Below are 14,760 nucleotides of genomic sequence, written 5' to 3'. Positions count from 1 at the left end.
TATGCAGGCTAGAACTCCTTGACCTCATCTGTCCTCTGTCCCCCTTAAAATAGCTAATGCTGACATTGTACAGATCCTTGGAGCTGCAGCTCAGGAAGGAAAGACAATGCGTGGCCAGATTTTGAGTGACACAGGAGCATGGTCATGGAGCAAGAGCTGAGGCACCTGGATAAACACCCGAGCGAGGTGGCAAGGACTCGGCAGGACTCGGCAGAGCTGGGGGCCTCACACACAACACAGGGCAGATGCAGCTACAGAGCTGAGAGGCAACGTCAGCTGCCTCCGAGTCTCCCTGGCATGCTCTTACCATCTGAAGTGGAAAAAAACCCAACCTCACACCCTTGAAAGCGTGCCAGATCGGCAGAGTGATGGACAAAATGGTCTGCTTTCTGGTTTACCAGTCAGTGAATCATAAGATATTCCCATACTGCGGATGATGCAGCTGCAATGGTCTGATGATATAAGCGAGGCAAAATTTGTAAGGAAAAGCAGTTATGTGCTCATAGGCCCGTCACTACCCTTGATAAAACAAACCAGCTCCTGGACAAACACTTTGTGCTCCAAAACAATGCCTTTTTTTTTTTTTTTAATTAATAATTTCCAGCAAACATTGCCTAGCTTGATCTTTAAAAAAACCCTGCTGGCCTGATTAGCTCCAGAAATTGTTTGGAGGCTAGAGAAACACTTTTCATAACAATGTCTAATAATAGGACAAGGGGGAATGGTTTTAATCTGAGGGAGAGTAGGGTTAGACTGGATCTTAGGAAGAAGTTCTTAAGTACGAGGGTGGTGAGACTCTGGAATAGGCTGCCCAGGGAGGTTGTGGATGCCTCCTCCCTGAGGGTGTTCAAGGCCACTGAGTCTTGTTGAGAGGTGTCCCTGTCCATGGCAGGGAGGTTGGAGTAGATGATCTCTGAGGTCCCTTCCAACCTAAGCCATTCTATGATTCTATGAATATCAATCAAGATGTAACAATGCTTCCATTGCTTTTACCTGGAGCCATCTAGATCAGATCTACAAATCTAGATATTTATATCTTTAAATAAGAGATACAAATATACTAAAAAAAAAAACAAAAAACAAACCAAACCAAAACAAAACCAAACCAACCAAGCATAAAGCTCAATAAATTTATCCTTTGAGGAACACTACCTTAAGTCTTAGGGTGTTATTTTGTTGCTTGATTGATTCGGTGTCTATATGTAGGGCTAGAAATTTTATTCCTTTTTTCATAGTCCCAGCCTCCCAGTCAAGTGCCTTGCAGTCATGTTAAAAACATAAAATGATTTGATATACCTGAAACTCATAATTCAGAAAACTGATGTTTATTTTCCTATATATTTGTACATTAAAAAAATACTAATACAATGACTTTTAAAAGGAATGTTTCAAACAAATTTTATTGCAACTAGATGTAAGGCATGAAAAAAATACTAAATAGAGGAGGCAAAGTGCTGAAATATTTATACTGGAGGGGAGATTCTGAGACATCACTCTGGAATTAGCGGTTATGTAGATAGTGACACACCTAAAACAAGTTCATTTCAGTAGAACTGAGGATTTATGAGGACTTGCACAATAATCTGTAGCGTCCTAGCCCAGAGGCAGTAATCGAAAACTTAAGCTCATTCATCTTAAAGACTCACATGGGTTTCTTCCTTGCAAAAGGATATCCTTAGGTTGATAGAAGAAACTTCCTCCAATTTTTCACCCCGTGAAATACCTGCTTTGTTGCCAAAAGGCCACATTAGTCGGGGACTGGTGGTGTAATGCAGAGCAGCCTTAAGCTTGGAAGTCACAAAATTGCCCTTGAGGACTAGACTAGCATTGGATGCCCTAGGAAATGATAACTTATAGACAAGGGAACAAGTTTATTACATTCATACTACCCTCCTAAACTGCACAATGTAAAATGTAAAATGTAAACCATGTAATTAATTTCTTCTACCGGGACCACAAACTAGAAGCTTTTATGCAGCAGAATACTTGAGGCAGTTCTTGAGATCACTGACATTCAGAAAGTGTGCTTTCAGAATGAATTTTGGATATCATGAAATAAGGTATGGTGAGCAAAGCATAGCTGAAGAATAGGAAGCGCTCTCAGTAGTTCAGATTCTTCTCCACCTAGTAGTGACCCTAGCAAGAAACTTATGTAAATACACACCATGCTTAGGGCACTTAGTGGGAGGGGTTCAGGAAAATGGAAACCTTAACAAATCCTTAACTTCATGTTTTCATCAGTTCCCACCACTGTGGTTTTCAAGCAATGGACTTTGATATTCTTCAACGAGATGCCATATTCCTTTTGACAGATCTGCAACACTTCTTATACAATCCCATATTGAAATCATAGAATGGCTCAGGTTGGAAGGGACCTCAGAGATCATCTGCTCCAACCTCCCCACCATGGGCCGGGATAGCTCTCAACTAGACTTGGCTGCTCAAGGCCTCATCCAGCCTGGCCTTGAACACCCTCAGGGAGGAGGCATCCACAACCTCCCTGGGCAATCTATTCCAGACTCTCACCACCCTCATACTGAATCTCCCTAAGATCCAGTCTAAACCTATTCTTCCTTAGCTTCAAACTATTCCCTCTTGTCCTATTACTAGACATTGTTATGAATGTCTAGCCTTCCTGTAGGATCCCTTTGGGTAGTGGAGTGCTATAGCTATCTTATATATATAATTATATATATATATATATATATATATATATATATATCAGTCAATCAAAGCAAGGACCATTACATTTTCTCTTTCCATGGCAAGTGGAGAGAGAGTCCTAGCAGGCTATGGATTGGAGGTCAGTTTCTCCTAATAATTTTGGATGAGTGATTTTTGTAAAATTACTTAACATTAAAGGTTAACCCAAGATCCAATGATTCTGTTTTAACAGCATAGTAATATTTGACTGAGTTTTACCATTAGGCTTTACCAAACAGTTTTAAGGTTAGCTTCAAGTCAGCACTAAAGCAGAATGTTGTATTTGAGTTTGAGAGTTGGATAAACAAACTCTTATTTAAGTGTACTGGTATAAAGCAGGACACTGATCTCTATTACAGTAGTGTAAGACCAGAGAGGAGCTCATGGATTTATTTTTTCATGTTGTCTTGAATCCTAATTAGCTCTTACTTAGCTAAGCTGTAGCAACACTTTCCTATCTTTGTTGTTACTCCCTTATCTGAGAAACCACAATGTGGCAACTCCCTGCAGGCATTAAACATGGCAGATTTTTATGCCTGTGTAGAAGGATGAGGGATGAAAAAATCCCAGCTTCTAAAAATCAATGACAGAACCCTTGCCTCAGTGTTACACTACATCAGGCACAGTTAGAGCAGTCTAAACGCTTACAGTCCTTCTTGTAGTGTATCTACTAAATTATTTATTTTTTTCTTAGTTTCCAGCTAGACTGATGAGTTACAACCCTTCTCTGAGGGAACATTGACATTTTACATTAAACACTGGTGAAAACATGCTTTCAAGCCTAATTTGCCTCCCTTTCTAAATTGTTATGGCCCTAAACCCAGGCAAAAAAGTATCCTGACTAGAAGCCTCAAAAATTAGAGTTCAGTAGGAAGCCTGGCTCTCCTCTGCAGTGTAGTTTAATGGAGAGGCAGATTACGACTGAGTTTGGAAAACAGTTTCCAGTCTCTTCTGGACTTACCTCTTATCTACTAAGCCCTGGAAATGGAAGCCCTGCTTCTTGCCTGCTTTTTCTGGGCTCTGATGTCTGCGCCATTACTCCAGCTGAAAATCAGGGGCATGATGTAGTTACAAGAGCACCAATCCATTAGGTCTGCTATAATGGTTTTACCAAAGGGTTGGAGTGTCTTCTTTCTTTTTTGAGGTATTCAGTAGCCCTTAGCAGGCACTCAAGAATTCAAGGAGGTGCTCCACATCAAGCAGCTCAGAAAATAGATACAGAATACAAATAGATGGATGATCAGATAAGCAAGTGAGGGCTGACATGGCTTAAAGGATGTTGATAGCACACCACATCCAAAGTGCTCTGTATTCATTTCAGTCCCGTTCCCAGTCTCCCTACCTATGTTTAGCCCATACCTGGGGCTAAACTCTAGCAGCTGCTCTATCACCTGATGACCTCTCCCTAGCAGAGAAGGGGATACAGGAAAAGGAGAGAAACCCCACAAATTGAAATGAAAACAGATTTAATTAAATGCCCAGATTAATACCAATGTCAAGAGCAGAGGAAGGAAGAGAAGCCCAAACAGGAAGCTGCCCTCTCCTTAGCAAACTTCCCCCTTTATGCTGGGTGTATGCTGAAGGTCTGGGATACACCTGTAGCCAACTCGAGTCCTGACTAACTCAGAACTGCTAATGGCCTGCAGCCCATGACTGGACTGGGATTGTGTCCCAGCACCACCAAGACACACCCTTAGTCAGAAGAGGTGCTGTGATATAGAAACACCTTTTAGTACTACTACTTAGATGGTGTCATACAGGAGAAGGTACAAGAAACAGGGCAGAATGACAAAAATCTGTGCTCCCTACTGCCCAACCACTCTATCCAAGGCAACCTCCATGCACCCCTTCTTTTCCGTAAGAAGGAAGAACCTCGAATGCTGTACAAGAGATCACAGAGTAATCTGTGTGTTTGCTAATTATGAAGCCTGTCTATGGAGCAGGTCTCTATAGGGCACACAGGCAAGTAGGATTGCAGGTGCACGGCAATTTGGACTTTTGAAAGCAAACATTCCCAAACTGCACCTCTTACCATCTTTGACAGAGCCAGAATAGCTGTGCTAAAAAATATTTGGACATGTTGAAACTATTTATTGATTTGAGACTGACTGAAACTGCTTGCATTGATACCCAGAAGCATGTGTTTAAACTGAAGTTATTTAGTAAACCTGCTGCAAATTGCATTGTTAGATAAAATCAGAAAAAGGTTTCCAAACTTAATCTCACAAAGATACAGCAGCTCATGGGTTTTACTGATATAAGTAGGTACTTTGGTCTGCCCTGTTTTGACTGTATCCTGGGCAAAATTGTGCTTTCTGCACAGAAAATCCCCAAAGGAATATTGTGAATAGTTGCATACAGCATCATTAAACACATAGAAAAGTTGTATGTGTTGCTGGTAGACACGTTCAGGCAAAGACATCCACAAAACCTGAAAGCATCCAGAGGTTTCCACTGGGGTGCTCTACAGCTCATGTCTTCTTCAGCTCAGAACTTTGCCTGGATTTAGAATTTGTGAAGGTGGCTGTTTGGGGTTTTCATCCACCTTTACTGTTGCTGCTCAGCCTTTACTATAGCAGTTTCAACAGTTTTCACTGATCTGCAACATTTTTTTCAACTGTCTGGCACTCCTGTACTTTGCATCCTCAAAACACTATGTAAGCAATAAGTGTTGGACTTTTTGTCTCCATCTGTCCCTTGAAGCACTTAAAGTTACCTTAATAAAATATGCATACATTTAGTCAAACACATTGTACATTTAACTGAATCTGTTCCAAAGTGATTTCCAAGTCATTAGGCAAAACAGGCAGTCTGCAAATTCAGCCATCCCCTTAGAAAATAAATACAGCAGCATCATATCAAAGATGTTCTCAGCCTTAGAATCCAATCCTTCCCCATTATTCCTCCCAAAGTAACAGAAATGATTATGTGAACCAAGTCCTAACTTAGGTAGAGTATTTCTTCTTCCTAAAAAGAACACCTTAAAAGCTTTCTCCAACAGTGAAGGGGCTATATTTATCAAACCTCCACATAGTGTTTGCTTGCTGAAGGGCTAAGATACACATAAAAAGAAGTAACACCAAACCTGGGATTGGAAATCAGATGCTTGCTTTCATTATACAAATTTAGATTTTGGTTGAGTTCTTTTTCTCTCTTGAAAAATTCAAAGAGGAACATGTATTTTTTTAAAAATAAGTTTGTGCAACAGGGAAAGTTCCCACAATTTTCTCCATATTTTTAGCATGCTCGGAAATAACTTTCTCAATGTTGTTAGTATCACTTCATGAAATGAGATGTTTCATTAATATACAGACACCTCACATTGCTCCACTTTTAGGAGTCACCATATCTGATCCCACTGATAACCACATCATCCTTTATTCCCTGTTTCCAGCTGGTAACAGCAGGCTCTCACCACTCTGTTCCTTCCTCCTCGGTCTCCTTTCTGTCACTCTGCCTACAGCCCTGGGGTATCAGGGGTGTATGATTTCCTCAGGCAGTTACAGCAGCTCCTTCAGGCATGCAGACCTCTTCAAATTAACTGCTCCATGCTCCTTAGCAGCTGTTGCTGCTTTATCACTTTACTGCCAGATAGGCAGCAGACACCAGTCCTGAGACAGGACCAGCTGAGATGCCATTCCATCTTTACAGTAGCTCTGCTGTTGAATTCCTTACTGGAAACTGGATAACCTAATCAGCTGTGTGTTTTGCATTAAAATCTAGTTTCACTCTTCTTTCTGTGTGTTATTAATATTTTTCAATAGGACAGACTAATTTTTTAGCCAAAGAAAATACTGAAGCACTGTTCTGTAGACTGTTTTAAAGGCCTATAGTGATAGGACAAGGGGCAATGGCTTCAAAACAGAGAAGAGTAGATTTAGATTGGATGTTAGGAACAAGTTCTTTGCCATGAGGGTAGTAGAACACTGGAACAGGTTGCCTAGGGAGGTGTTTGAGGCCCCATCCCTGGAGATATTCAAGGTGAGGCTTGGCAGCCTCTGGGCAATGTGATCTAGTGGAGGATGCCCCTGCTGACTGCAGTGGAGGTTGGTCTGGATGACCTTCAGAAGTCCCTTCCAACTCAGACCTTCTATGATTTTGTAATGAGTTCTGAATGCAACTCCACACTACTCCATCACATATACCTTACATATTCCTAATTTTCTTCTTTATGCATCAAGGCCTTAGTCTCACATCTAGCAAGAAGTACAAGAATATGCATGTTTTGCTATGAAAGATAATTTTAAAAGTGCAAAGTCTGCTTCATCTTCTCTAAAGTGCACAGAAATTTCTTCAAAATAATTATTTGACAAGGGAAAAAAAAAGAAAACATTAAAATATATTTGGAGTGGACTTTGGTATTTAATAACTTGAGCAAATAGGCTCAGTGTGTAATGCCAAGATTATCCTTCAATAAAAAAAAGCAGATCAAGTTACACTGCTAAATCCAGTAGTTGTACTTTCATCATAGTCTCCAATGTACTATGTGGTGTGTAGCAACTAAGATGCTGTTCGGAGAAAGACCTTGGAGGTTATTGTCCTCTCTTCAGGAACTATTTCTGTAAACAGGTAACAGACTGGAGGAGAGAGATTAGTAAAAACAAGAAGTTACATAGCTACATAGCTGAAGATCTGATTCAACAGAACATTACAGTTGCTCTAGGACATGTTCTCCTCCTGGCTGAGGTTTTTGCATGAGCAGAAAAGTAGGGAAACTCCGAAAGGCAAGCTTACCTCGTCTTCAGTGAAACAGAAGGCTGCTTTAACAATGGAGGAAATAAAATACTTGTAAATTCACTGCAGCCAATTACAAAGTTTCTAATAGTGAAGAATTATTTAGGATTTCCTCCAAGGAGTTAAAGAGTACTGGAGATTGTCTCTAAAGACTTCTTCTAACCTGTCACACTTAAACCATTCCAGCTTCTTAGATGTGCTGCTCAAGGGAGCTCTTTCTGGTTTATTGGTATCCACTGGAGAAAGAGAAGCAACAGACAAGACATAAAAAGGGTGAGTTTTATTACTTAACATTACAGCAATTTGCTGTTGCTGACCTCGTTGGGAAATGACAGGGAGCTGAAGATGAGTGCATGAGCTGATTCACTGCAGAGTATGATTGACTGATGGTGGGAAAATAATGAGAAGTCCTAGGGGAGCACATAGCAGACAGAAACTTCAGCAAAAGAAGAGTTTTAAAGAGAAGTTGTTTTTTTTTTTCCCTTCTAAACAAAAGCACCCAACACTTTTCTCTGCATAGTTTTGACTGGGTTATTTACACAGTGAAGCTTCTTCCCTTCTCCCTGGAAACAGCTGTAGGAGTCACAGAGTCCCTCAGAAGGTGGATTCACATACATAGCTTGTATTCACTTCTGACAATGTAAAACCAGCTGGCCTGAAGCTAGTTGCTAATAAAAATCTAGAGTAGGTCACTGATGGTTGAAAAAAGTGGATGTATACAACATGTAACTGGATCATAAACTGCTCCTCTACATGCCAGGATTTAGATCAGAGCAAAGTACACGTAAAAAGACCCCCAAAAATACCCACAGAAACTGTAAGAGTTGCTATGGTTTGTAAGCAGAACCAAAGAAGAAAGCTGTGATTTCAATGCAGCACAACATGAAGGAAACATTCAGGCTGCTGTGCCCAGTGAAAATGTTGCTGGCAGATTCATCTCATCTGTGGCAACAATCACTACTTCGTGGTCTGGAACGTCATCTCTGCTTTACAAGCTACAGAGCCAAGGGATTTCTTCATAGAGCTGAAGCAAGATAAAAAACGTGGTGAGGGATGAAGACAATTCATACCAAGATCTCAGAAAGGAGAGGAAAAGAATGTGTAAGAAAGCCATGATGGTGGGGAGCCTGTCTCTAGTAGACCTTTGCCTTCAGGGAAACTCATAAAACTTTCTGGTTCTTCCTCCCTGCTGACATACAGATGGTGCCACATTAAGTCCTATCCTTTAAGGTGTGGATTACCACACAAACATGATTCTCCATTTTCAGGTTTTTGGGAATTAAGTCTAAACAAACACTGTATTGGCACAACTGGTGTTACCACTGCAGCAGTTATGCTTTGTTTCCTACATTTCTGCAACAGAACAAATAAAAGAATTAACCTGATTTTGAGACAGAAGAGCCTCCTCTTGTAAAAGAAACCATCTCCTCAGCCTTCTGAACTGAACTAAATAGTTCTGTTTCAGTGCACAGCAGACCAAAATTCCTACTGTGTCAAGGTGACTTAAATTCACTGGTGACTTTTATGCCATCTCAAAAGACTCCCACACAGGAGCTCTCTTTTTCAGAAGCTCTACAGACCCTGGAAACACCACTGCCAACAAATACACACAAAATCACCTGATGGTGTACTCCAAACTCTCTTCTGTGACAGCATAACTTGGTGCTGAAATATATACAACAAGACAAGAAGATAACTTTTCTGGTAAAACCTGGCTGGAGACTGCGAGGCTGCTTTAGCTGTTGTACAAGAGAGCTTGAGCTGCTCATGCAGCTCTAGAAAAGAGGAGCAATTGTAAAGAGGTTATTCCCAGTGCCTATTTCAGACACCACATTTCTGCCTATATAACCAAAAATAAAGAAAACAAGGACTATATCAGCATCAAGATGCTAATTAAGTAAGGAGACAGGTTTAAAAAAAAAAAAAACAAACCAGGAAATGTTTCTTCTATTTTTACTTCCCAAGCTTTTATTAGCTAGCTAGCCTGGGCCAGCTCTTGAAAGACTACTTATTTAACAACTGGACAACAATCAGAAGCTAAATTGGAAGGCCACCTCCATGGCAGCTCTCAGGACAAGCTCTCTTCACCGTGCAGTAAGACTCCTTTGAAATGTGAAAAAGCAGTCAATCTAAAGGTACCATCTTCCTTTTGGGAGAGGTTCAAAGTGAAACTGATGGGCTCAGAGCCATCGTGACCCCACAATAATTTATACTGCCTGTCCTCCTCTAATATTCAGAATATCAGCATGCCAATCAGATTTTGCTAGAGAGCATATTATTAATCTTTGCCCTTCATAATAAAGTCTTGGGTTTAGCTGTATTGTACACAATAGGAGCCCAGGATCCTCTCAGGGACTTGTCCCGTATGGATCTCCCACAGCCCAGCAACAGGGACTAAATTAATATGTTTTTTGTGATTTCCTGCAGCACATGGGTAGGAGGAAAGGAAAACTGCTGCTGACTATACAGGAAGAAGTGTAAGTGGCACAGATTACAGGTCCCTGCGTGTGACCAGCCCTGCGCCAGTCGACTGCACACAATGCTGCAGGTGGGGACACATGCACTTCAATCATGCCCTCAACTGGGTCAGGTTCCCTCTTGGGAAAAGCTCCAGCAGTTAGCATCTCTAATTGCATTATCAAGAGAGATTTTGGCTATGATGAGCAGAGACAACCACGAATGAGACCTTGAAACAAACCTTTGGTGTCCTGCCCATCACTGGACACTTTATAGAAAGCAAGTTCAAGCTGCAAGGATTTTGCAGAATTGTAGCTTTGTATGGGCTGTGTAGCTTTATCCATCTAGCTTTAGTGCTGAGGACTGAAGAAAAAGAAAATAGGAAAGCTCAGAGCTGGAGAGCCTGAGAGGAAGAGCAGTGCAAACACAGCCCATCCGTTAAAAGACGTGATTGTGTTTTATTTAGATCCTTGCCATTGATGTTTAAAATAATGTGATTAGTTCCAGTTATTCAGCACCTGGAATGTTCTTTTTACTGCTTGCCAAAAATAAATTATAAAGCCATATTCTCTTTGATAAAGGAAACTGGAAAGGGAAGACATGGAGGTAAAGACAGGAGAGCAGGCTTGAAGAAATACTCAGCAATGGATGTTTAAGCACTTCTAAGTCAAGAGGCCAGGACTTCTAGTCCACTTTCTTGGTGTGAGTTAGAACAGAACCAGTTCTGCTCGGTGATTTTACTTTTCATCTCAGGCTCTTCTAAGTGCCTGCACGTTCTGAAGTTAATCTGAAGTTAACAGTGTGTTTTGGCAGTGTCTGCTTCTAAGAGTGATAACACTTGATGTTTACAGGTACTACCGAGGACTGGCACGCAGAAAAGCTCTTGCTTACACTTGGTGCTGTGGAGAACAAGGACACCATTAAATCTTGTGCACTGTGTTGGGGTGCATTTAGAGGTCACACTTGCAAGAAGGAACAGACAGGACAGGTGACCCTAAAGTGACCAAGAAAGTATAGCATTCCATGTACCTCATATCCAGTATAATCAGAGGGTTCACAAGTGACCTCTTCCTCCATGGCCAGTGTCCAAGGAGGTCTCTGTCCGTTCTCCCCTTCAATCCAATCTGTGTTCTTAAATCCAGTTCCAGAATCAAGCTCTTGAACCTGGTTCCCTTCTGCTACCAAGTCCAGTCTGGGGCTCCTCCAGTGCCTGCCCACAGTTTCAGTGATGACACTGAAAGGGGGGTTGGATTAAACACTGGTGTTGTACATATTTGTGTACATTTCATTGTATTGTTACTGTTTTCTTTTCCAATCCAGAAGTCTTTCATTCTCGTTCTTTTCCCTTTGGGAAGGGAGAGGGGTTAATAGAGAGTGTCTGTCCTTTGTCCAGTGGCTGGCCCAGCCCTAATCCTTGGCACCCATGAACATGAGAGACCTCAGGAATGGCTCACCTGGAAATGATGAGCTGAAGAAGTCTCACAAGAGTGCCAAGTGGTGAGGATGCCTGAACCTCTGTCATATCCTTAGGAAGGGAGAAAATGAATATTTCTGTATTTTTGACAATGATTAGGGATGAATTTCTAAGTGGAACAGAGTGTCTTGGTGCTGTTTCCCTGCTCACAGAAGATGTTTCCATGCATAATTCTTGTTCATGTTTACTGCTATGCCAGCAAATGAGCATCAAATGCCTTCCCACTGCTGCTTTATTCTCAGAACCTCTGCCAAACCATACAATCAAGTTTTCTTTCAGTGTTTACAGACAGTTTGAGAGTCTATAAACTGTAGTTCCTGCAATATACACACAGAAGCAAAAGAAAGAGAGGAATAAAACTGTCTTGCCTGCTTTGATGGTAAAATTATCAGTACAACAAGGAAGTATAAGCTCTTTCATCACCTTCTTTTATGTTCCAACAGCTGCCAAACTCATCCTCTGCTACTTTCCAGCATTTAAAAGATGCGATGACTGCAAGGGATTTTGCCGATGGACTGGGGTCCCAAACTCCCTAGTTCTGAAGCTGGCATTCCCAAACCAGTGCATGCAGCCCATTGTGTATCTGAGTTCTATCTGCCCCAACCTCAGCCCCCATTTCTGCATGTAATGATCCTTACTCATTTTCTTTATCTGACCAAGAACCCCTTTCATCATTTGAGATGCTAGTTAGCATAAATTATATTAATAAAGATGTTATACAAACTACTTGTCAGTGGAACCTGGGAGAAGAAGATGGAAGGAAGAGGAAGAAAGATAAAAGTTGTTTGTGGAACCATGCACCAAGAACACCTCTGGTTGCTAGTTCTGAAGTACAAAATCAAAGGAAAAACTTGCATTTAATCCCATAAGGCTGGCTGAAAGCAGTACAGCTGCCAAATAATTAGACCATCTTGTAAAACTCTGCCACTAAGCAATACTCTCTATTACACTGCTGCTTTTTCATGGGACTTATTCAGTAAAGTGAGCAGAAGGGCTGCTGAATGAAGGAGAAATTCTTCCACAAAAGGCAGAATGCAGTTTCCACTAATACCAGTAAATGCTATGTAATATGTGATAATGAATACTCCATTGAAAGATCACAGAATCAATAAGGTTGGAAAAGGCCTCAAGGATCATCAAAGTCCAACCTGTCACCCAAGACCTCATGACTACTAAACCATGTCACCGAGTGCCACATCCAATCCCCTCTTGAACACCTCCAGGGATGGTGACTCCACCACCTCCCTGGGCAGCACATTCCAATGGCTAACAACTCTCTCTGTGATAATTGTCTAAACCTATGGCTGTAAATGGAGATGTGCTAACTCTAGTGGAAATTTGTGCAAGTATCATAAGAGACTAATCAGACTCTTCTTCTCTGTAGGTTTGCTTTAATTTGCTTATTTTGGGAACAAAGAAAAGCTTTAACTTCATTTGTTAAAACTGCGCAGGCAGCAGAACTATCCAGTATTTTACTCAGTCTCATGACCTGTTAGTAAAGTTCCCCAGAATCAGCAGATTTCCAGGTGCAGAAGTTTTAACTGGTGACCCACAAGTGAGTGTGAGTTGTAAGACTGACAATGCACTAACCAGCTCTGACACGTGTCCCACTGTGGTGACCCTTTTGACCCCTTTTGACATATTGACCCTTTGACACCAGCACATCTCTGTGAGATGTCCTGAAGGGCCCCACATTAAAACGAAGACAACATAACCAGGTTCAGTAATCACTCACAACATCACTGTACAACACTCCACATCTAGAGATTGCTCAGGGAGGTAGTTGAGGTCCCATCCTGGGAGATACTCAAGGTGAGGCTCAGCAGGGCTCTGGGCAGCCTGATCTAGTTGAGGATGTCCCTGCTGACAGCAGAGGGGGTTGGACTGGATGACCTTTTGAGGTCCCTTCCAACCCACACCATTCTATGATTCTAAAAATCAGTATTAAATTTACATCAGCAAGAGACTGATAGAGCAAGAGGACTTGGCCTTTTCTGGAGAGTCCCAGAACAAAACCTGTTAATATTACCTTTCCTGCAAGATTTTACATTGGCAGAATTCATGGGAGAATTTGGCTATTAATTCACCACCCTTAGCCTTCATTTCTGAACTTTTTTATTGTCTCCACTGAGACACTCTAATTTTGCTGCAACATCATTCCAATCATTTTCATCTGCTCAGCAATCAGCATTTATAGGGACAATTCTGACTCTTTGAAAGTTGTGTTCATTCTGAACGAGAACAAAACCAACTTTTTTTCAGTCTCTTAAAACAAATTTCTGGAGGAGATGCTGTTTCAGGAAATTTGAAATGCATTACCCTAAGATAATGAATTAGTAATGAGCTTTGAGTCTCAAACATGACAATTCTGGAAAGGATCAAAATTAATCACACTGATACTGTTAAAATTATTTTCAGTTCTTCATAGAATTTCATTAAATGCATTTTTCAGAAGGTTCATTTTAAAATGAAGTTTCATTTCCCAAAGGAGAAGATTTCCTACAGTAAATTTATTACCTTTTTAATTTTGTCCTTTGTTTTCTCTACTTTGTCCATCTGACACTCAGTTATACAAATGCTGAAGACAGACACTTGTACCACCACCATCACCTCCACTTTTTCTAGGTATGGGTATGAGTCTTTTACTCCATCTGTCAGCACAAAAGTGTATTACAAGACAGACACTGCAGCTCTGTGTATATTTGAAGATTGTCTAAGGGTTAAATACAGACACCAAACCATGCTAGTAAATACTGTAAATCTACAGTGCACCCCAGCTTTAAATCTGGTTTTACATGTTGGAAGTGAGTGCTAGCTAAATGAGGTCCTTCTGGTTTCTAAGAGGTGATCAGGGAGAAATGGATAGATTAGGAAAAGAAGCTTAAACAAAATAATTAGAGGGAGGAGTAAGGCTTGAAGTTGCCAAATACACAGACAGTATCTCAATTGACAGGAAGAAGCTTTCCAAAGGATGGATGTACTTGGGGCCTGGTGAAAAAAATGATTTGGTTCTCTTGAGGCTAATAGGGAATTAGAGAGAGGATGGAGTTGCATTGCCGACCTGTTGCGTAATTTCCCTGTCTGCTCCTACAAATGAAGCTGATGGAGATTTGCTTTAGCTGGATGTCTGTTTTCCCAAAGACAGGGTAAAGAACAAAGGCTAAAAGGAACCAAAGTTAAGGATTTGTGGTTGGGAAACCATCAGAGGTAACCACCTATAAATATTTGCCTGACTGTTTTTGGTAGATTTGGACCCAACATCTGTTCTGAGGGGCAGGAAAACCAAACAAACAAAGCCCAAATAAATGCAAACCAAATACCGACAGAAGAATCAAGTCTTACATACCAGAGATTAGGGATATTTATTACTGAGCACACATATGGAAGGCTGA

The sequence above is a fragment of the Indicator indicator genome, chromosome 12, assembly GCF_027791375.1.
Source record: "Indicator indicator isolate 239-I01 chromosome 12, UM_Iind_1.1, whole genome shotgun sequence".
Taxonomy (NCBI): domain Eukaryota; kingdom Metazoa; phylum Chordata; class Aves; order Piciformes; family Indicatoridae; genus Indicator; species Indicator indicator.
The sequence above is the reverse complement of the archived record's forward strand: the minus strand, read 5'-3'. Positions refer to the sequence as shown.